Source organism: Schistocerca americana, chromosome 1 (genome assembly GCF_021461395.2).
Source record: "Schistocerca americana isolate TAMUIC-IGC-003095 chromosome 1, iqSchAmer2.1, whole genome shotgun sequence".
Taxonomy (NCBI): Eukaryota; Metazoa; Arthropoda; class Insecta; order Orthoptera; family Acrididae; genus Schistocerca; species Schistocerca americana.
This window is the reverse complement of record NC_060119.1, coordinates 750853925-750877669: the sequence shown is the minus strand read 5'-3', so window position 1 is coordinate 750877669 and position 23745 is coordinate 750853925. Positions and strand designations below refer to the sequence as shown.

At 42.2% G+C, this 23745-nt stretch overlaps 2 non-coding genes across 2 annotated transcripts; both read left to right on the top strand.

Moving 5' to 3' along the window:
- Nucleotides 1–3309: 3309 nt before the first annotated feature.
- Nucleotides 3310–3383, top strand: Trnat-ugu. The gene has a single exon. It is a non-coding gene; the product is annotated as a tRNA-Thr (tRNA).
- Nucleotides 3384–3747: 364 nt separating this feature from the next.
- On the top strand, nt 3748–3821 carry Trnat-ugu. Its single transcript has one exon. It is a non-coding gene; the product is annotated as a tRNA-Thr (tRNA).
- The last annotated feature ends 19924 nt before the right edge of the window (nt 3822–23745 follow it).

Genomic DNA, 23745 nt, shown 5'->3' with positions numbered 1-23745 from the left:
TAAAAATACCTCGGCATAATAGTGGGGATATGAAGTGGAACGATGACATGAGCTCTATTGTAGGTAAAGCAGGCGACAGACGAGTTCATTGGATTTCTACTGGGATAATGTGATCAGCCTATAAAAAAGTTTAATTGGAAGACATTCGTCGGACCCATCCTAGAATATTACACATGTGTGTGCGATATACGCTATATACGACCAACCAAGGATACTGGACATATACTAAGGATGGTAGCACGAATGGCCACAAATTTGTTTCATTCACGCCAGAGCATCACTGAGACGTGGAGAAAACTGAACTAGCGAAAGCCTGAATTTTCACTTCCAGTGTCTCATGAAAGCCTACTTAGAAAGGTTCAAGTAATAAGGTGAGGCTATAATCACATGTTCGCTTTTCAGTGGACCGCCACGACAACCAATTGATCATAGGACAATGAAACTTTAGGCAAACGTTTGTGAGGACATTCGGAAGAGGTACAAATACATTTTAAGTTCTCCACGTGACATTTTGTTACTTGTGTATCGTGTTTACGAGCGAGGTTACAAACATTGCACAAAAGTGCAATGCTCGTAAACCACAAGTTGCCGTATAGATCTTATAATTAAATTTTCCCCGAGACATTTAAGTCTCATATTTATCAGCCATTATGTTGGAAGGTTAAGAAATGAATTAAATTTTGGGCTGCGGCCGGGACTCGAATCCAGTTGTTCTTCCTTACTAAGTATAAATGCTGACCATTACACCACCGCGTCACCATGGTCCACATTGCTGCACCAACTACCCAAGACGAATGCGCCCCTCTCCCCAAATCCCCTCTCTCCCCCCAACACAAACTTCAGTTCATATCTTCAGCTTATTTTCCCCTACATTGTCACTATTATCAGGGCTCTCCTTCATCCGTATAGAACCCCAGCCTTTGCCGTAGTGGGGAAATCCTGTATTACATGTGATCGTGTAGATCTTATTACTAAATTTTCCCCAACACATTTGTCATCTTTATCTGCGATAATGTTGAAGAAATAAATTAAAATGTGTGCTGCGGCTGGATCTCGAATGAATTATAATTTGTGCTGCGGTCGGGTCTCGAACCCAGGTCTTACAGGACTTCCCCATTACGTCCAACGGTGGGATGCTATTCCAGTGCCGGAAAGCCCTGGTAATAGGGACAATGTAGGGGGCAAGTAGGCTGGAGATATGAATTGCAGTTTGTGTTGGGGAGATCATTCGACCTGTGTAGTTTGGGCAACAGCGTTGATCATAGTGCTATATGGTGGTGGGTTGGCCAGCATTTCTGCCTCGTAAGCTAGAAGACCCGGGTTCATTTCTTCAGCTTCCAACATTACCGCAGATCACACGTTACGTCCAGAATTCTCAGCAGTGGCAAAAGTTAAATCTTCAAGAACCTGTGGCGCAATTAGCAGTTGTCCTCTCCGGCGACCAATACCGATAAGGCCAATTAATCTGAACTTCCGAATAACATCCTTCAACCCCGGTGCGGAAAGAGGACCTTCTCGTAAAGATAGCAGCACTTTAGCCATTGTGTTCATAAAATAATGTTACGAGTAAAGCCCTACTCATCTTGTCCTGTCCCATGCTGACTGTCTGCAACTAAAATGCAAACTGATGATTGTGTTTCAACCCTATGTCGCCGTACCATTACCGGCGCCTTACTGCAAACTATGACGCTAACACTAATAGCGACTCAACTCCTGCAGCGCACATTCTGAACATCATTCCTATAATGTTTAATTATAAGCACCCTCTGTTTGCTCGAGTGAACGTGTTATCGATATCAAAAGAAGGAGCATATGTTAAAGAAACTGCTACGTCACAACGACAGACTGTGTTATGTCGCAGGCGGCGGAGGTGCGAGGCTGCCTCCCAACGCTGCATTCCAATACCCCTGCAATCTCAGAAGTAGAAAATGAAAACTGCTTTCCACAGTTTCCGGGTGCGGTAAATATTATCAGGCCGCCAGAATATTTAGTTGATTTCCTATCTAATATCCGACTATATTGGGCGTGGACAACATTCCTACCTACATGGATCCCTGTCTTTTTCTCGATCCTGGGAAAGGTGGGAGGATATCACAGCACTAATAAGAAGGAAAGTAAGTAGTAATGGAAATACCAGCATTCAGGAAAACACAACTGTAAGCCAAGAGCAGAGAACAAGTATTGAACCATATGCAGCAACACTGTATTACGATAAAAGCGGAGAGAGAGAGCTGAAACATGAAAAGCAGATCAAGGTAATAAAGAAGGAGGTTTCAATGAATTGTACCTTATGGGAGGTGTCGTTGCTTTGCAACCGTAGCACGAAATACTCGCACTCAGCAAGTGAACGGAACGGTGTGAGCATTCGAACGATATTGCTGTGTTCTGTTCAAAGTAATTAACAGCTGAACTATCTCGCGAAAGCCTACTTAGAGTTTCAAAAAACAAAGCGAGGAGCCTAGGAATGTACCATAACCCCCTCCCTGTTCCTCCTTTAGGAAGCATATAGACAAGATTAGACCTATACAGTGAACACAGAGGCATTTCAGCCGTCGTTTTTCCTGCGCTCCGTCTGCCAATCGAACAGGAAGACACTGTAACTGGTACAACGGGAATAGCCCCCTCGCCACCTGGTGGTTTTCGGAATATGGGTACAGATATCACTCATATGGAAAAAACCAGAACTTTGAGTGTAGGATGGTGACAGGTTTGGTGAAAATGGAAGCAAAGGTAGGCAACTAATTCCAGTCTCTAAGGTGACTGGTCCGTGAATACCAGGGGAAACCCTGAAAACATTGTCAGTTTTCTAAATAGTGTAACTCAAAAAATACGATTTGTAAGCCCTTATAATGCTTACTATCTTTTGAGACTTCTCTTGGGAACATTTTTACGTACGAACCACAGCTTTAGCTCACACATTTTTTTTAATTGTATTTTTTTGTTTCAAGTGAAATAAACCATGACAATTATTTATGTACATCATAGCTGCACATTACTCAAAATACGAACAGAGTAGAAGCTCAGTTTACTCCTGTAAGTTCTTTACACTATTGCCTTTAAAGAAGACTTTTGAAAAGATGTTGCTGTCATAAATTGTGATACAAATAAATTTTAAGTATGATTATAAAAAGTTAGGAAGTGAATTCAGGATTTTTCTTACGGGAATCGCCATAGCGTGCGCGAGTAATGAGTGAATGGGCAAATGTCTATACGGTACATTACATATGTAGAATTGTGGACAGTTGGGGACGTGAGTCTCACGGGAAGCGTGCAAGGGATAAGTCCCTGCAGTCGCGCTATTCATCTGTGTCCTCGATGGCTCAGATGGATAGAGCGTCTGCCATGTAAGCAGGAGATCCCGGGTTCGAGTCCCGGTCGAGGCACACATTTTCAGCCGTCCACATCGAGGTACATCAACAACAGCTGTCGGCAGCTGAGGGTTTCAGTTAGTCATCATTTATTCCAGGGAAAAGCTGCACGGTCATCAACAGTACTCTGTTCTTTCGAAAACAGTTACTGTCTTCGTATACATAGTTAAAGGCTACCCAGCCATTGACCTTCGTCTGTGCGTATGCGCACAGGTTGCCCAAACTCTTACGGGAATCGCCAAAGCGTGCGCGAGTAATGAGTGAATGGGCAAATGTCTATAAGGTACATTACATATGTAGAATTGTGGACAGTTGGGGACGTGAGTCTCACGGGAAGCGTGCAAGGGTTAAGTCCCTGCAGTCGCGCTATTCATCTGTGTCCTCGATGGCTCAGATGGATAGAGCGTCTGCCATGTAAGCAGGAGATCCCGGGTTCGAGTCCCGGTCGAGGCACACATTTTCAGCCGTCCACATCGAGGTATATTAACAACAGCTGTCGGCAGCTGAGGGTTTGAGTTAGTCATCATTTATTCCAGGGAAAAGCTGCACGGTCAACAGTACTCTGTTCTTTCGAGAACAGTTACTGTCTTCATATATATTTCTCTAATAATTTTGTGTCACTAAGATCTCTCTCTCTCTCTCTCTCTCTCTCTCTCTCTGCCCTCAGGTAGCCACACCATGAGTCACTGCCAGGTGGGCAGAGTGCATGACATGGGTTGTCATCTGTGGAGGATTTATGAAAGAAGGGAGCCCAGCCCGTACTGACTTTTTCATTTCCTCAAGGTCATTTTTGTATTGTGTTATGGCTTGCCCATAATAATACTGCAACCTATTTCTTCGTCTGTAAGGCAATCACGTACACAAATGCACTTACCATCAGCTAATTTCTTTTCCTTCAAATTCCTCTTCAAGTTCCTCAGTCTTGTACCTAACCTTTTCTGGACATGTCCAACACATTTAGTTTTTTCAGTTTCTGTGTCAGCATAGGGTTTGGATTCACAAACCTTTTGGTGCCCTTTTGAATCTCCATCTCCTAGGTAAGATGTCTACATCGCACCATATTTCTTCGCAACAGCTTCAGATTCCATCCCTCCACTATAAGCACTAAAGCAATCAAACATTTATGATTTTCAGCTCCACCAGTATATCTATGACAGTACTTGGTAATACATTCCACATCAATGACTTCACCATTGTCTAAGGAGGTAGCTGTCACTATACCGTTTAGGGAGCAATGACCTCCGGCCAGGATGCATCCAGGGCTGCAGACATACATGTATTGCTGTCATTCATGTCCGCACTCTCCTAAACAGCATTTTTCAGGCTATATTTGCTAGATCTTCGGAAGTCTGTAGAATAATTTTATTGTACCTGTAAAACCATGTAGGGGGAGCTAAGTCCATAAGAGCACAGACAATTTGTGCACATCTGTACCCTTTGACTATACACCTCATACCATACGCAAGTATAATATCTCTGTTACACACTCTCTGGCTATTTACGCCACAAGTATAACCACATTCGCTTAAGTCACAAAAATTACAAACAATTCTTAATTTTGATGCACAACCTCTTCTAGCACGTTTCTCCTCAACTACCTTCATACCACTATTGCCACATTCCCTACACAGGAAAGCTTTATTTTTTCGTTCAGATAGAGCAGAGAGTTCAACAATAACACAACCTCAATCAATAGTTAGCATCTCTATAGTATCAGGATTGATACTGTCAAGCCCACTGTCAAAATATTTCAGTTGTAGCTTCGAAGCACTTGGAGTATTACAAACTGCTTCAAGTGTTGTATTTCCGTATAAGCAGAGTTAATCCGTGTTGTGAACCGATTTCCATAAATCTTCTTCCCGTTGCTTCCAAGTGGAATAAGGAACTCACGAACACAACAAGAAACTCGCGCACGAAATTACTTCACTGTAAACAAAATATTCGATCCAAAACAAGAGAAAACAGTAATTAAACTCTCTGTATAAACGAAAGACAAGCAACTGTGAAGCTTTCGCGGGTTAGCCAACTTAAGGGACTAAAAGTTATAGAAACGAAACAAATGAGAGCAAAACTCTATTTTTAACACAGCTGACTGTGTGACATGGGGACGTCGTAGTGCGTGCAGCCACTTTTGAATTTCTCCAATTTTGGTACTTTCTGTTGTCCATTTCCCTTGAAGTAAACTTTTTATTGTTCAGAAAACTACAGAGAATCTTGTACGACAGAAATTAAAAAATCGATTTCTTGACAGTTATTCACGTACAAGTCTCCTGTGTCGATTAATTTTGGGTTGTCAATGACATTTTACTTTCTGCGTGGTCGGAGGTAAATGACATGTCTGTATAATGTACTTTCGCCAGTCCTGTGAAATCAGGACTTACAACTGCAAAGCAGACCGTGGCTACAAATTTTATTTGCTTCTTTTACAGTGTTTAAGGAGACAGCAAATCTGACGATGAATATAGTGTTCACAACCGGTTACTGAAGTGAAAATGACATATTTGCGATCAGACGCTGTTTTGGTCTCCATGTATTTGCAAAATAGATTGTAGTTGGCAACGGTTTGAGATAGCCTTGACGGCTGATAATGATTTGCGAGTTGCGACGTAGTTGCTATATATGATGGGGAAATTTTATCAGCAAAAACCTGAAAAAGGTTCTCGGCCGACTTACTATAAAATTTACAAGATCAGCATTCAGATGCACGTGAGCCGTAATTTTTTTAATGGCGATTTCTAGGTTTTCTGCTAAAACTAACTTTAGAAAGGAAGTGCTGTGAGGTGTAAACGTGCGGTTTTGCTGCTTTCCTCGCAGTCGATTGTAACACAAAATTGAATTATCACCATATGGTTAGAATACTACTACGCAGTCTAAAGAGTCCGAAACTTTGTAATGCTTACCGTTGGCAGATTAAAACTGTGCGAGATAATGTCACTGAAGCGAAGTTTTAATTATAAATCCAAATTTAATTAGAATTTAATTGGACCGAGATGGTTTAGGATTGGTTTCTTATTATTTAGTTATTTATTAACGAAATGTAAAACCTACTATCCAAAGTAACCTCCCACATTCAACAACAGGAGATGCCGTACTCATACCCCACATACCAATGACCACAACAGATTTACTCATTCATGTTGAGTGACTTCATTTCTCAATCAAGGTTTCGTTAGCAGTAACAGTCAACAAGATTCAAGCTCAGAGATTCATTTACCGTGGAACTGATTTACGATCGGGCCATTTTTTGTATTGGTCATTTGTATGTTGTCCTTTCACAACTCGGTAGGTCAGGAAACTAGTCCACACTGTTAGCACACAAACGAAATATACCGTATATTTTTAACTCTTGTAGTTGTATTGTGCACAAAAATTTAAAAAAATCCTGAAAATCAATAGAAATGTAAAACGAAAGCAAAGGTGTCTTTTTCATTCATGTTCTATACACTTTATTATAATACGAGTTTCATACCTTCAAAATCTGAAAATTGCGTCCTGATAATTCCGAGGGATACCACAAATAATGACATATACCTAATTCCCAAACATATTTATCGATTGTGAAGCATTTCCAGTTTCTCTATTGCTTATAAGGGGCATCAAATAAACACGAGGTAATTGAAATAAAAGTAGGTAAACTGTTTGTTATTTCAAACTCGAAACAACCACGAGCTGGTAGTTGATGGTTGCAGACACATGGCTGTTACAGTATTCTACGTAAGCCATTCTGTATATTTTGGCCACTGATGAGATCGTGTAAACACTCTCAGCTTCATTTCAGGCCTGAAGATAATGTACTGAATCGCTGAAACTAGTTTCAATATATTTAATAACATCGAAACGACACCTTCAGGTGCTACATTTTGTTACATTGACAACATGTGGGCAGTTCTTTCGACTACGCTGCAGAAGTTTCGCAGGGAAGCCCTCAGACAGCCTCCGTACAGTACCGACCGCTCCCCATACGATTTCCATATTTCTGTAGTTGTGAAAGAGGACGTTCGGTGGCTGCCGTCAATATGCTTCGGACGAAGAGGTGGTGTACGACTGGCTACATTCATGCTTCCATGAAGGCACTGTCTCACGTGCGAGACATGTATTGACAGTCATGGGGATTACTTTTGAAATAATAAACGGTTCATATCATTTTATTCCATGTGTCTTGATTTCATTTTCCTGCCCTTTACATATTTTTCTTAGTTCCAGTTACTGTTCACAGATGTTTTAGGATATATTTCACGAGATAATGACCATCATGAGATTTGAGTATACATGGTATGTTAGTTGTGATGAGTCGACATGTGTGGAATGGCACAGTGACAATAATGAACAGAAAAAGCTTCGTCGTATACGTACAAAATGTAAGTATCACATACATTATCGTAATAGACATCACGAGTATTTTACACACGTTAGATAATGCATTGCATAATTAAGAGAGAGTTCCACACACGGCCTGTGCTCTTTCAAACGTAATCCGGACTTTGTTTATTTCTCGAACTCAGTGACGTTGTGAGTTCACGCACCAGTGAGGTGTTGGCACGTCAGCACGGCCTAAGGCCAGTGTCAGCACAGTGGGAGGTTCCTGCTGACGCCGTGGCGCGGCTCTGCTAAGGCCGGGCTGACACGTGATGGATGGCCGCTCACCCTCGCAGGCGCCCGCGGGCAAAGCGACGCATCGGCGCCGCGCCGCCGCTCCCCTGTCGTAATAAGAAATCCGCGACGACACAGACGCCACCGCCGCCGCCGCCAGAATTAATTTCCCGCTAACGACGTACTGAGGCTTCCCACGCAGCACCGCGGCTGAATGGGCGGTGCCAGCCAGAATAGCATTCGTGGCCTCGCCATATCAGTGCGCCATCTAGCAATTACATCGCGCATTAATCTCGCCCTATCTAATCTGGGAGCGCATTTATAGGTATCTATTCAAAGCACAGAAACCGAAATCTAAAGGCTGCCCTAGACGTCTCGTCTTAACCCAAACGTGTCTACTGTGATCCATTTTCTTCAGACCACGGCTTGTCGCAGTTGTATGTATATAGACATGTACTTGCTGCACACAAGGCTGTTATTAATTATCACTGTTCACATTTGAAAACGTGTAAACTTGTCTGTGTTATCTATCTTGTTCTGATCTGTGTGTCTGCGCAACTTTCAGTGCACCGTTCACGATGACACGCTATTACATGGTAAACTTTAAAGTTCAGTCTTATCCACCTGAACCACAATTTATCATCGCAAGCAATATGCTATCAATATCTTTCTGAGTCACCGATTTAATTCGACTGAATATATAGCTAGAGGACTGATTCTTCTTTGTCCTAGTTTCCATTGTTGCCTTCACCTAATTTCAGGATCAAATACGGCTTCACTCCTCGATTTTCCGTGGTTGGTTCCAGTGTGTTCCTCCACTTACAATACCGATGCATATTCCCGGAAAATACAGCGTCTGTCTAAAACTAATACTCCATTTCACAATACTATATCTTTGACGGCAACGAAGATATATACCTGGGGTGTATTCGGCTCACTCATACGACTGCAAAATTTGCTTTTCAAGGGACCATCTGATTCCTCTAGGGTATATCTGGTACAAGCATGCACATTCAACCTTGACATATATTTCATCATTACGTTTAACATAACAAATATTCAATGTGCCGTCCACCGGATAAATGGATATATGTATGTCGATGACGTCAGTTTTCCCTCAGTCGCTACGGTCAGTGATCTCACATACAGGGTGTCGGAAAAGAAAACCGAGAGGCTTTAGGGATAGGTTCCTTACAAGGAAACGAGAAAAAATCGTCAAGTAAACCTAGGCTCTAAAATTCATACCTTAAGATTCAGAAGGATGTAGGTTGCAGTAGGTACTGCAAGATGAAGAAACTTGCACAGGATGGAGTAGCACGAAGAGCTCCATGAAACCAGTCTCTGGACTGAAGACCACAACGACAAACAAGAACTATGAACACTTTTTCGGTGGAACGGAAGTGTTTCACACTAGCGAAGTTGAACAAGTGCTCACAGTACTTAAAGTCTGTAGTTAAGACACCATGCTTACAGAGTTTAGTCCATACTACCTCCTACCAAACTGTGGAAAGCAAAGTTCTTCCAGTAATGACTTCCCTTCAGAACTACGCGAGAAGCTGATAACTTTGTATCACACGAGTACACTGCATTTCCGCGTCCTTGATTGTGATCACTCAACATCAGACGCTGTTTATGCCCCTTACATATTGTATCAAATCTGGTACCAACATTAAACACGTGCAACAGTAATGAAATGTAGTGGCCATTCTAACTGTCACAGTAAACTGCAACTCTAATCATTTACATATCTGCTGACGATGTGTACGAATACGAAGTTAAACTGACGTGTGACCATGTCTTCTGGCTGCTATACCGTAAGGTCAGGTGTATGCCCCTTGCGGTCGGAAGATAGCTGAGGTGGCTCACTGTTAAGGAATGATCTCACATGCTGGTGCCAGTACCATGGTGCATTGTCTTGTTGAAAAATGAAACGCCTTTTGTTGTTGGTTTATACTCATCACAAGGGGACGAATCCTGGTTAATGAACGAGAGAGTGTGCCACGAAGGTGCGCCAGTGTGACCTTCACAGACACCAGTATAAACTATGAGGGTCACTCCAAAAGAAATGCGCACTATTTTTTTTAATTCATCTTTTTTTCTACATGCTTGAAAGTTTTACAGTGTGTAGATACATCCTTTAGGATAATATTTTCATTTCTCCACATAATCCCTCTCAACTGCCTTACGCCATCTTGGAACCAGCGCCTGTATAATCGCACGGAAAAATTCTGAACCAACCTGTTGGAGTCACAGTTTGGCAGCTTGAACAAGGGAGTCATCATCTTCAAACCTTGTTCCACGAAGGGAGTCTTTCAGTTTCCCAAAGAGATGATAGTCACATGGAGCCAGGTCAGGACTGTAAGGCGGGTGTTTCAGTGTTGTTCATCCAAGTTTTCTGATCGCTTCCATGGTTTTTTGACTGGTATGTGGCCGTGCATTGTCGTGCAACAGCAAAACATCCTGTTTTTGCCCATGTAGTCGAACACGACTCAGTTGAGCTTGAAGTTTCTTCAGTGTCGTCACATATGCATCAGAATTTATGGTGGTACTACTTGGCATGATGTCCACAAGCAAGAGCCCTTCGGAATCGAAAAACACCGTAGCCATTACTTTTCCTGCAGAAGGTGTGGTTTTGAATTTTTTTTCTTGGGTGAATTTGCATCATGCCACTCCATTGATTGCCTCTTCGTCTCTGGCGAAAAATGATAGAGCGATGTGTCATCACCTGTCACATTTCTTCCAAGAAATTCATCTCGCCCATTCTCGTACTGTTCCAAAAGTTCGCGGCATACTGTTTGTCTTGTTTCTTTGTGAGCCACTGTCAACATCCTGAGAACCCACCTGGCACAGACATTTTTTAACGCCAACACTTTCAGTATTCTGCAAACACTTCCTTCCCCTATCCCAACGTAGCGTGACAATTCGTACACTGTGACGCGTCTGCCAGCAGTCCCCAATTCGTTAACTGTCTGCACATTGTCTGGAGTGTGTGCAGTACGAGGCCTGCCGCTGTGAGGACAATACTCAATATTGCCATACCCACTTTCATCACGTAACCTGCTTGCCCACCAACTAACTGTACTGAGATCGACAGCAGCATCTCCATACACCTTTTTCAACCTCTTGCGGATGTTTCCCAGTGTCTCGTTTTCACAGCACAGGAATTCTATGACAGCACGTTGCTTCTGACGAACGTCAAGTGTAGCAGCCATCTTGAAGACATGGTGTGACAGTGCCACTCACGGGAACAGGTTGAACTAAGTTTGAAAACGAGCGGGAAGGATGTATCAACACACTGTAAAACTTTCACACCTGCAGAATGAAAACTGTATTTTTACAAAAATAGTGTGCATTTCTTTTGGAGTGACCCTCGTATTTCCCTGTTTTTTCATCTGTTTTCCTTGGCGAGAATCATATAAAAGTCTAACTAATATTGTGTAGAAACTCCACTCTACTAGTGCCTGACATCTCGCTTCACTGGGCACCTGTGTCCTGCCTCCTGTCACTCGGTGTATGACTGTTACCCCACTCCACGCCGCCGGCGTGTGTGATTTCCAAAGACTCCTCGACCACGCTTACCCATTATATGGATACGTGTACTGGGTGTTTTGTTTATTCTTACCACATTGCGTGTTTACAAGTGGCTATGTGCACGAATAGCTGGTTATTGGATAAATACAAGCGCCACAACAGTTGGCTCCAGTCAACTAACCCATCCACTGCTGGGCATATACTTGAGAGTAAACATACTATGCAGTGCGAAAGAAATTCTCGAAATCTTTTGTATAGGATCTATGTGTACTCAGCTAAGCTTTTTTAAGACTGCTAAATACAATGCGCCAGACGTTACAGTAGGATTGGAGGCAACTGTCGCTTTTCACTATTCGTTATTTCACATTTATCCGGGCTATCATTCCGTGTTAGGATGAATATCTCGTTCCGATCCAATGTTTCGTCCCGTTGTACGGTGTACATCTTCAGTGAGGAGTGCAGCTTTTTCCAAGACACGATTCACGCCACGGCCCAGTATTAAGTGAAGTAAAATTACGTTCCCGCGTGCTCCCGTACAGAGGCGTCACGCACAATGTTTTAGAAAGTCGAGTAACTTTGTCGGTTGCCGTCGTCTGATACTGCTCTCACCCCATGACAGAAGACTGGTACACATCTTCTTCAGTACCGAAATCCAAACGCCGTTTAGATCCCACTGGTGTCTGGGTTCCGGTGCTGAATATGAAGTCTACCAGTCTTCCCCCACCGGATAACTGCAATAGCAGACGACATAACCAACAACAGCCACTTGCTGTGGACTTTTCAAAACAAGTGACGTCACGCCTCTGTGCTCGGGGGCCACGTATTTGTCTTCCAAGCTCAGTTCCACTCAAAGACCAGCCTGGTTAGTTCTAGTGTTGCTGACAGAGTTGGCATCTGTGTGTATTAAATTTAACGTATTGCTACTACCAAGTCATCAACAAATCTAATCACGCTTTCTTGTTGATATTCCTTTTTTGGGTCAGCAGTCTTCTGACTTGTTTGATGCGGTCCGCCACAAATTCCTCCCCTGTGCCAACCCCTTCATCTCAGAGTAGCACTTGCAACCTACGTCCTCAATTATTTGCTGGATGTATTCCAATCTCTATCTTCTTCTACAGTTTTTACCCTCTACAGCTCCCTCCAGTACCATGGAAGTCGTTCTCTCTGGTCTTAACAGGCGTCCTATCAACCTGTCCTTTCTCCTCATCAGTGTTTTCCACACATTCCTTTCCTCTCCGGTTCTGCCAAGAACCTCGTAATTCCTTACCATATCAGTCCACCTAATTTTCAACATTAGTATGCAGCACCACATCTCAAGTGATTCGATTCTCTTCTCTTCCGGTTTTCCCACATTCCATGTTTCACTGTCATATAATGCTGTACTCCAGACGTACATTCTCATAAATTTATATTCCTAAAATTAAGGCCGGCATTTGGTGTTAGTAGACTTCTTTTGGCCAGGAATGCCCTTTTTTCCATTGCTAGTCTGCTTTTCATGTCCTCTTTGCTCCGTCCGTCATTACTTATTTTACTGCATAGGTAGCAGAATTCTTTAACTTTATCTACTTCGTGACCATCAATCCTGATGTTCAGTTTCTAGCTGTTCTCATTTCTACTACTTCCCATCACCTTCGTGTTTCCTCAGTTTACTAGCAATTCATATTCTGTGCTCATTAGACCATTCCGTTCAGCAGATCACTCAGGACAGCAATGTCATCAGCGAACCGTATAATTGATATTCTTTCACCTTGAATTGTAAGTCTACTTCTGAACCTTTCTTTTATTTCCATCCTTGCTTCCTCGATGTACAGATGGAATTGAACAGCAGGGGCGAAAGACTAGATCCTTGTCTTACACCATTTTTAATACGAGCAATTCGTTCTTGGTCGTCCACTCTTATTATTCCCTCTTGGCTGTATTCTCCCTATAGCATACCCCTACTTTTTTCGGAATTTCGAACACCTTGAACCATTTTACATTGTCGAAAGATTTTTCCAGATCGACAAATCCTATGAACGTGTCTTGTGTTTTCTTTAGTCTTGCTTTCATTATTAACCGCAACGTCAGAATTGCCTTTCTCGTGCCTTTACCTTTCCTAAAGACAAACTTATTATCATCTAACGCATCCTCGATTTTCTTTTCCATTCTTCTGTATATTATTCTTGCTAGCAACTGAGATGCATGAGCTGTTAAGCTGATTGTGCCATGATTCCCACACTTGTCAGCTCTTGCCGTCTTCTGTATTCTGTGGAGGATGCTGTTCCGAAAATCAGATGGTACTGTATGTCACCAGACTCACACATTTTGCACACCAAGGTGAATAGTCGTTTTGATGCCATTTCCTCCAATGATTTTAGAAATACCGATGGAATGTTGTCGATCCCTTCTGCCTTACCTGATCCTAAGTCCTCCAAAGCTCTTTTAAATTCCGATTCTAATGCTGGGTTCCCTATCTCTTCTAAATCGACACCTGTTTCTTCTTTTATCACATCAGACAAATCTTCCCCCTCATAGAGGATTTCAATGTATTCTTTCCACCTATCTGCTCTCTCCTCTGCATTTAACAGTGGAATTGTCGTTGCACTCTTAATGTTATGACCCTTGCTTTTGATGTTACCGAAGGTTGTTTTGACTTTCATGTATGCTGAGTCTGTCCTTCCAACGATGATTTCTTTTTCGGTGTCTTCACATTTTTCATGTAGCTATTTTGTCTTAGCTTCCCTGCACTTCCTATTTATTTCATTCCTCAGTGACTTGGATTTCTGTATTCCTGAGTTTTTCGGAACATTTTTGTACTTTCTCCTTTCATCTATCAATTGAAGTATTTCTTCTGTTACCCGTGGTTTCTTCGCAGTTATCTTCTTTGTACCTATGTTTTCCTTCCCAACTTCTGTGATGGCACTTTTTAGAGATGTCCATTCCCCTTCAGCTGTACTGCCAACTGAGCTATTCTTTCTTGCTGTGTCTATAGCCTTAGAGAATTTCAAACGTATCTCGTCATTCCTTAGTACTTCCGTATCCCACTTCTTTACGTACTGATTCCTCCTGATTAATGTCTTACACTTCAGCCTACTCTTCATCACTACTATATTCTGATATGAGTTTATATTAGCTCCTGGGTACCCCTTACAATCCAGTATCTGATTGAGGAATCTCTGTCTATGATGTAATCTGACTGAAATCTTTCTGTATCCACCCGACCTTTTCGAAGATACCGCCTCCTTTTGTGATTCTTGAACAGAGTACTCGATATTACTAGCTGAAACTTGTTACAGAACTCAGTTAGTCTTTCTTCTCTCTCATTCCTTCTCCCAAGCCCATATTCAACTCTAAACTTTTCTTCTGCTCCTTCCCCTACCACTGCATTCCAGCCTCCCATGACTATTACATTTTAATATCCCTTTACATGTTGTATTACCCTTTCAATAGCCTTATACACTTTTTCTAACCCTTCATCTTCAGCTTACGACGTCGGCATGTATACCTGAAATATCGTTGTCGGTGTTGGTTTGCTGTCGATTCTGATAAGAACAACCCTATCACTGAACTGTTCACAGTAACGCACTCTCTGCCCTACCTTCCTATTCATAATGAATCCTACTTCCAGAAAGCTGCTGTTGATATTGCCCTATACTCATCAGACCAGAAATCCTTGCCTTCTTTCCACTTCACTTCACTGACCCTACTATATCTAGATTGAGCCTTGGCATTTCCCAGTTCAAATCTTCAAATGTGTGTGAATATCTAAGGGGCCAAACTGCTGAGGTCATCGTTCCCTAGACTTACACACTACTTAAACTGACTTAAACTACCTTATGCTAAGAACAACACACACACCTATGCCCGAGGGAGGACTCGAACCTCCGGCGGGAGGGGCCGCGCAATCCGTGATATGGCGCCTCAAACCGCGCCGCCACTTCCCTATCTAGTTTTCCTACCACGTTCAAGCTTCTGACGTTCCATGGCCCGATTCGTCAAACGTTCTCCTTCCGTTGATTATTCAGTCTTTTTCTCACGGTAACCTCCACTTGGCAGTTCCCTCCCGGAGATCCGAATGAGGGACTATTTCGTAATCTTTTGGCAATGGAGAGATCACCATGATACTTGTTCAATTACTGGCCACATGTCCTGTGGATACACGTTACGTGTCTTTAATACAGTAGTTTCCATTGCCTTCTGAATCTTCATGCAGTTGATCATTGCTGATTTTCCGCCTGTAGGGGCAGTTTCCCACCCCTAGGACAAGAGAGTGCCCTGAACCTCTGTCCGCTCCTCCGCCCTCTATGACAAGACCGTTGGCAGAATATTACCACATAAGCAGAATAAGAAAGATTTAGTAACTTTTAATCACTCGTATGGTTGTAATTACAAGGGCCAGCGTTCTATGATGCGGTCAACGCGATAACATGTATCAGGTCACCTTATGAAGGCATTTCGGTTTGAAGTCGAAATATCGTGCCACTATGACACTCACAAGCGGATTGATATCCCGAAAAATATTTACTATCGTCAATAGTTTGCTAGGGCGGAAAGTGATTCAGAGCAGCATCAAGTTAAACTGCAGCTACATCACTTCCGATATGATCTCGAACATTTTAACTGCCTTTATTTCCTTTTATTCTACCACATTCTGTATCTCAGAATTTTTCCAGCAAACCATTCCACGTACATCGCTCATGGTAGGAATTCTATAGTTTCACGACGGCTGAGGAAAAAAAATGGAAAAATATGGAAACACAGTTAGAAATGCATACTTAAATATAAACGCAGATGCTAGCCAAGCCTGCTGTGGAGGTATTATAATTGACCATAAAAGGCGCCTATCCTCAATACGTTACAATTGTCAGTCACGCGACAAATCAACGTTCTGTGTACTTGTGAATATATTACGCTCGAGATAAGTGAAATCCAACGTCGACAAATTATTGGTGCTCCTATGGTATTTGCTTGCATAACCAAGGTAGTCAAAGCGTTTGCTGTTTCAAGAGGCACCGTATCGAAGATTTGCACTGCTTGCAGGGAAAGCTGCAAAACATCAGCCGCTAAATCACGATGCGGATGACGGTGTGTGTTGAGTCATCATGACAGATGCTCATTGAAGACGACTGTGACGAAAAATAAGAGAGCAACAGCTGCGAAAGTTATTGCAGAAAAGAATGTCGCACTCGCGAGCAATGTGAACAGACAAAAATGGAATCACGAACTGGAATTCCAAAGTCACGCATCAGTGATGCACATGTTCGTTGCTTTAAATGTGGTATTGACGCTACAGAACATGGACTATGGAGCAACGGAAGAAAATCATTGATCGGATGGGACTTCGTTCACGTTGTTTCCAAGATACGGGCGAGTATATGTCCGGTGTTAGCGTGCCAAAGTCTACGATAATCGCTTGCTGTTAACAGTGAAATGTGACAGGGGCTCGCTGATGATTTGAGAAGTCATATTGTAGTATCCCCTGGGCCCCATTGTTTCTCTGCAAGGCCGCACTAACGCATTATGTCTGATCAGGCCCATCTCATGGTAAAATATTTCTTTCCCAATGATAATGCTGTGTTTCAAGACAGAGGTCCTCTTCACATAGCTCGCATTGTCCAGGACTGGTTTCAGGAGCACGAGGATGAGGTACATTGCCATGTCTCCCATTGCCACCAGAATCACCAGGTGTCAATATTATTGAGCTCTCGGAGTGTACTTCGGAAAGAAGGGTACGTGATAGCTATCAACATCCACCGTCGTTATCTGAACTTGGCTCTGTTTTGTCTTGAAAATCACACAAGAACTTTATTTATCCATTCAGACACAAACAGAACCTGTTCTCGATGCCAACGATTTTTCTACACCGTATTTGGCATGGAAATGTACTTTTAGTGTTTCCATACTTTAGTCCACTCTCTGTATTTGCCTCATAACGCACGCTATGAAAGGTCATATACGTTTTTATGCTCACATCTCGGCCTCATTATACCGCTGCAGCGGATTACGAGCTTCTGCGTGTTATTGCAAGCTTTATTGCGAATTTTTCGTTACAGTCTCCCATAATAGCGAAGCACGTATTTTCCAGGTAGTCCTCTACAGCTACTGAAACTATTACTAAAACAGCGGACTGCCCTTTGGGATAGACGCTTTCTTATGGTTTCCAGACATCACGAAACTGAAAAGTTGGTTTCCTTAGTCTGTATCCGCAACAATGCAGTGAAGTTACAAAGAAACACGCAGAGAAATCCACATCTGGACCACCTAAAGGAAATATGTGATTTTACACTTTAAAGTGGAACTATAAATCGAAGAGCGTCGAGAATCCTTTGTATGTTGTTATGAAGACAGGAAACAACACCTATTCCTTGATTAATGCATACGTGCCTGCGAATGATAAATTCAAGAATCGAATAGTTATGGAAGGCGCTGGATAACTTATTAAGAGATGCGGAATAAAGGAGAGTGTTAATGGCAAGAAAGAAGGCAGTCAGAGTTTCACTTGAGGCATACGTATCATACATAAGAATAAAAAAGAATAAAGTGATATTTAGTTTTTGTTGTTGTTGTTGTGGTCTTCAGTCCTGAGACTGGTTTGATGCAGCTCTCCATGCCAGTCTATCCTGTGCAAGCTTCTTCATTTCCCAGTACTTACTGCAACCTACATCCTTCTGAATCTGCTTAGTGTATTCATTTCTTGGTCTCCCTCTACGATTTTTACCCACCACGCTGCCCTCCAATGCTAAATTTGTGATCACTTGATGCCTCAGAATATGTCCTACCAATCGGTCATTTCTTCTTGTCAATTTGTGCCACAAACACCTCTTCTATTCAATACCTCCTCATTAGTTATGTGATCTACCCATCTAATCTTCAGCATTCTTCTGTAGCACCACATTTCAAAAGCATCTCTTGTCTTCTTCTCCAAATTATTTATCGCCCATGTTTCACTTCCATACATGGCTACACTCCATAGAAATACTTTCAGAAACGAATTCCTGACACTTGAATCTATGCTCGATGTTAACAAATTTCTATTCTTCAGAAACGCTTTCCTTCCCATTGCCAGTCCGCATTTTATATCCTCTCTGCTTCGACCATCATCAGTTATTTTGCTCCCCAAATAGCAAAACTCCTTTACTACTTTAAATGTCTCATTTCCTAATCTAATTCCCTCAGCATCACCCGACTTAATTCGACTACATTCCATTATCCTCGTTTTGCTTTTGTTGATGTTCATCTTATATCCTCCTTTCAAGACACTGTCCATTCCGTTCTACTGCTCTTCCAAGTCCTTTGCTGTCACTGATAGAATTACAATGTCATCGGCGAACCTCAAAGTTTTTATTTCTTCTCCATGGATTTTAATACCTACTCCGAATTTTTCTTTTGTTTCCTTAACTGCTTGCTCAATATACAGATTGAATAACATCGGGGAGAGGCTACAACCCTGTCTCATTTCCTTCCCAACCACTGCTTCTCTGTGATGCCCCTCGACTCTTGTAACTGCCATCTGGCTTCTGTACAAATTGTAAATAGCCTTTCGCTCCATGTATTTTACTAGTCAGTAGTTCTAATGGGATGTTGTCTACTCCCGAGGCGTTGTTTCGACTCAGATCTTTCAGTGCTCTGTCAAACTCTTCACGCAGTATCGTATCTCCCTTTCATCTTCATCTACATCCTCTTCCATTTCCATAATATTGTCCTCAAGTACATTGCCCTTATATAGACCCTCTATATACTCCTTCCACCTTTCTGCTTTCCCTTCTTTGCTTAGGTTTCCACCTGAGCTCTTGATATTCATACAAGTGGTTCTCGTTTCTCCAAAGGTCTCTTTCATTTTCCTGTAGGCAGTATCTATCTTACCCATAGTAAGATAAGCCTCTACATTCTTACATTTGTCCTCTAGCCATCCCTGCTTAGCCATTTTGCACTTCCTGTCGATCTCATTTTTGAGACGTTTGTATTCCTTTTTGCCTGCTTCATTTACCGCATTTTTATATTTTCTCCTTTCATCAATTAAATTCAATATTTGTTCTGTTACCCAAGGATTTCTACTAGTCCTCGTCTTTTTACCTACTTGATCGTCTGGTGCCTTCACTACTCCATCCCTCAGAGCTACCCATTATTCTTCTACTGTATTTCTTTCCCCCATCCCTGTCTATTGTTCCCTTATGCTCTCCCTAAAACTCTGTACAACCTCTGGTTTAGTCAGTTTATACAGGTCCCATCTGCTTAAATTCCCACCATTTTGCAGTTTCATCAGTTTCAATCTACAGTTCATAAACAATAGATTGTGGTCAGAGTCCACATCTGCCCCTGGAAATCTCTTACAATGTAAAACCTGGTTCCTAAATCTCTGTCTTACCATAATATAATCTATCTGATACCTTCCAGTATCTGGAGGATTCTTCCATGTATACAACCTTCTCTTATGATTCTTGAGCCAAGTGTTAACTATGATTAAGTTACACTCTGTGCAAAATTCTACCAGACGGCTTCCTCTTTCAGTTTTTGTAGATCCTTCGTACATATACGGATGCAGGACTGGCCGCGCGTAGAAACCGTGCGGTCTGGGGCGCAAGGCCACGTACTGCGCGGCCCCTCCAGCCGGAGGTTCGAGTCCTCCCACGGGAATTGGTGTCTGTGTTATTCTTAGCATAAATTGGTTTAAGTTAGTTGAAGTAGTGTGTAAGCCTAGGGACCGATGGCCTCAGCAGTTTCGTCCCTTAGGAATTCACACACATTTGACCATTTTTGATGTGGGACTGCGGCTGATGATCAGTAACTCATAGAAAAGGTATACCACCAACAGCTATTCTTCCTAAAAGTTGACAGGATACCAACAGCCTTGATTCCTCCTAGAAGTTGACAGTTGTTGTCGTGTATCCAGAGTGTACACGTCGAATAAATGCAAGTCCACGGAATCCATTTTAATATATGGTACCTGTTCTATGTACGGCGATGTTTGACGTCTCCATTCGTTTTTCACATAGGTGCCTGGAAATGACGCTAATGAAGCGTAGAAGCTGGTTCTAGGAACCTTTTCTCTACGAGTTTGATGAGAAGCAGGTGGATTTGTGCATCCAAAACACTATAGAATTTATGATTTGTGGCAAAGACAACTTATGGACAGTACAGTTTATTGCGAAACACTAAATTGCTGTATTCTATGTCGACAATCAGAAATTGCACTATTTTGTAGGAATAATGGTACAAGATTCCCTTGCAAACCTTACAGGACCCGTATTTATCCATTTACAGACGACTGAAAGCTGTATTGGGTGCCAACGATTATCCTACACCGTATTAGGCACGTAAATGTGCTGTGTTTTTGGCGTTTCCATACTTTTGTTCACACTGTGTAGAAACGGTCGTAGTTCAGAGCATCCTCCAGATGAGAGGCCTCGTTACGAGTAAGGGATCGGAAATTACGCTTGTTAACAGTCAAGAAGTCGAAGACAGTAAAATAACCGATATGAGTCTTCGTACTGAGGAAGGCAGTTTCAATTTGCCCGACACATCTATTTTTATTTTACACTATGATATGGCAATGTAAGCAGAAGGATTCTGAATGAAACAACAACGTTGATTTGTATCTTTACTAGATCCATGCCGGCCGGTGTGGGCGTGCGGCTCTAGGAGCTTCAGTCTGGAACCGCGTGGCCGCTACGGTCGCAGGTTCGAATCCTGCCACGGGTATGGATGTGTGTGATGTCCTTAGGTTAGTTAGGTTTAAGTAGTTCTAAGTTCTAGGGGACTGATGACCACAGATGTTAAGTCCCATAGTACTCAGAGCCATTTGAACCATTTGAACCAGATCCATCGAACACGACAATCGATGAACCACTTCTGTTCTTAGCGTTCTTTATGAAAGGAGAAATATTAAAACATAACGAAAAAGGCAGATAGAATGTTAATCTACTTTTGCCAACTTACTTTTGACGGCAACACTATTGACTTTCTCCCCGCTTTCAATAGCGATGCACGTTGAAACTTGTGACAAAAAGACATGCGACAAAGCGGAGAAATGAACGTGTCGGGATGGAAAAAATTTGTTCGCATGTCTCCAGTGCAGGCATGCGGACGGAACTTGGAGCCCTGCCGTCCTTCGTCCTTCCTCGACTTTCAGAGGGTGAAACAGGCCGCTCCCAGACAGAGCGGGCAGCCGTTCGTCTTCCGGGAGGCGGCTGACAAGGCAGGGGCACGCCTGCCAGAGATCTGGCCCCCAGCCAGTAGCTGGTAGCTACTAGCTACCTAGTAGCCTGGGCCCCTATCACTGCTGTGTCGCCCTTAAGCTTAAGATATCCTGACGCTGGAATCTTCTACTGACCGTCAGCGTGTTTCGTATGTTTCTTTCCGGACTTCATCTTTTCGTGATTCAACGATACGACACGATGTTCTATTCAGCGAGCCCATGTTTAGCCGTAACATGATTTTTTGTAGATTCTCTCAAACAGTGTTCCTCTTGGCCACAAAAGAGTTCCACTGCCTTAAGGAACATTTGTAAGGACATGCAGAAGAGAATTAACGAATAAACCGGTCAGGATATATTTTCGACCACAAATCTAACGTCGTGTTTCATAGCAATGTGCGTTACACTACTCACTGTAGACAGGTTGAACATGCCGCTGCGAAACTCTAACATTCTCACCAACTTCACACTCCGAATGAATATGGGCACGGCCAAACACGATTGCCGGTTTTTACCACTCTGTCACGTCCTCATATTTACCCATGTTTACAGACAATGTCGGCTTCAGGCACAAATGCCTCACTGATCGCTATTGCCTTATGCTCACATAGAAGCACTGAAAGCGCTTTTGAGGAAGTGATTCGGTCGGTGCCCATTATGGAAAGACTTAACGATTAAATCTGTTCGTGCTCACTAGAGAGCCTAACATTTTGTCCGGCGTGCTTAGTACGTATATATTCATACTACTCCTTTCAGCAGTTACTAAATTCCAAATATAAGTTGCCCAATTTTCGAAATGATTAAATCCAATAATAATAATAATAATAATAATAATAATACGCAGTTTCACTCTTCTCAGGTATTGTTCGTCACACGCACACGTACTTACACGCATGGAACATTTTTTAATATCTGAAAGATTTCTTTATAGCTCATTGATTAACTTTCTCTTTACTGAATCAAAATTCGAAAGCCACAAAAAAATCTTGATCCGTAGGATATGTACCCCAGGTCAGGTATTCCTTTATTCACAACTTTAACTTGCTTCGTTATCGTGACCTAGTAAAGCCACGCTGTCACAAAACGTAGAATGGTGAAGCAGGTACTCTCCTGGAGATCTTGAGGCAATATTGCCGTCTGTGATCTGTAAATAAACTAGTAATCCAAAAGAATATTTATTAGCTGCATTATTACTGTCACCATAAGTGGTTCTCACAAACTACGACGTGGTCGCGAATTGAACAGAGACCCGAACGTACAGTAAATTTCCTTCACTTCACGTCTACGGTCACAAATTTTTTGTCATCGGACTTGCTATTCCTATCTATAATGACCACTTCAGATCTGTTTCATAAAAACATGTCCTAATCTAGCATTTGACGATGCCACTATGACTCCAGGATATTAGGACACGTTTTTATAAAGCAGATCTGAAATGGCCATTATAGACCGAAACCGGTAGTCTAACGACAAAAAATTTGAGACAATTGACGTAAAGTAAAGGAAATTTATAAGTGGTTCTGACTGAATTATCGATTGAACCAAAAGCACGAGAATATTTAGTAACTTCTACTCGAAGCATGGGTGCGAGGATTTGTTTCTGTTCACTACCACCGTTTTGCAAAATTTGTAAGTCATTTGATTAAATCGATGAAAGGAATGAATTTAAAACAAAGATATGAGATTTCATTTAATTTTATACGTATTATCTGATCTCAAAACGATAACGGTTTTATACAGGACACTGATTTACTTCACAGAAGAGACTTGGTGACCCCAAGACAGTCACACGAAGATCTGCTCCGTAACGTACATTTGAAAAGGATATTAGACACAAAACCTATCTCATGAAATAAATACCGTCTTACTATCTGTGAACCCAAATCAAATATAGCTCACAAAAAGAACGGAATCTGCGCTAACTGATCGTAGCTCTCTGCCGCTCTACTGTGTATCAGTATCCGTGCCTAAGTAAGGAATGTTGCCAATACAGTAGGGTTCGGCGGACTCGAACAGAACAGAACAGACAACAATGCCTTGTTCCTGTTCAATAGTTGGAAAGGATGCCTAGCGTCTGAGCGCCCT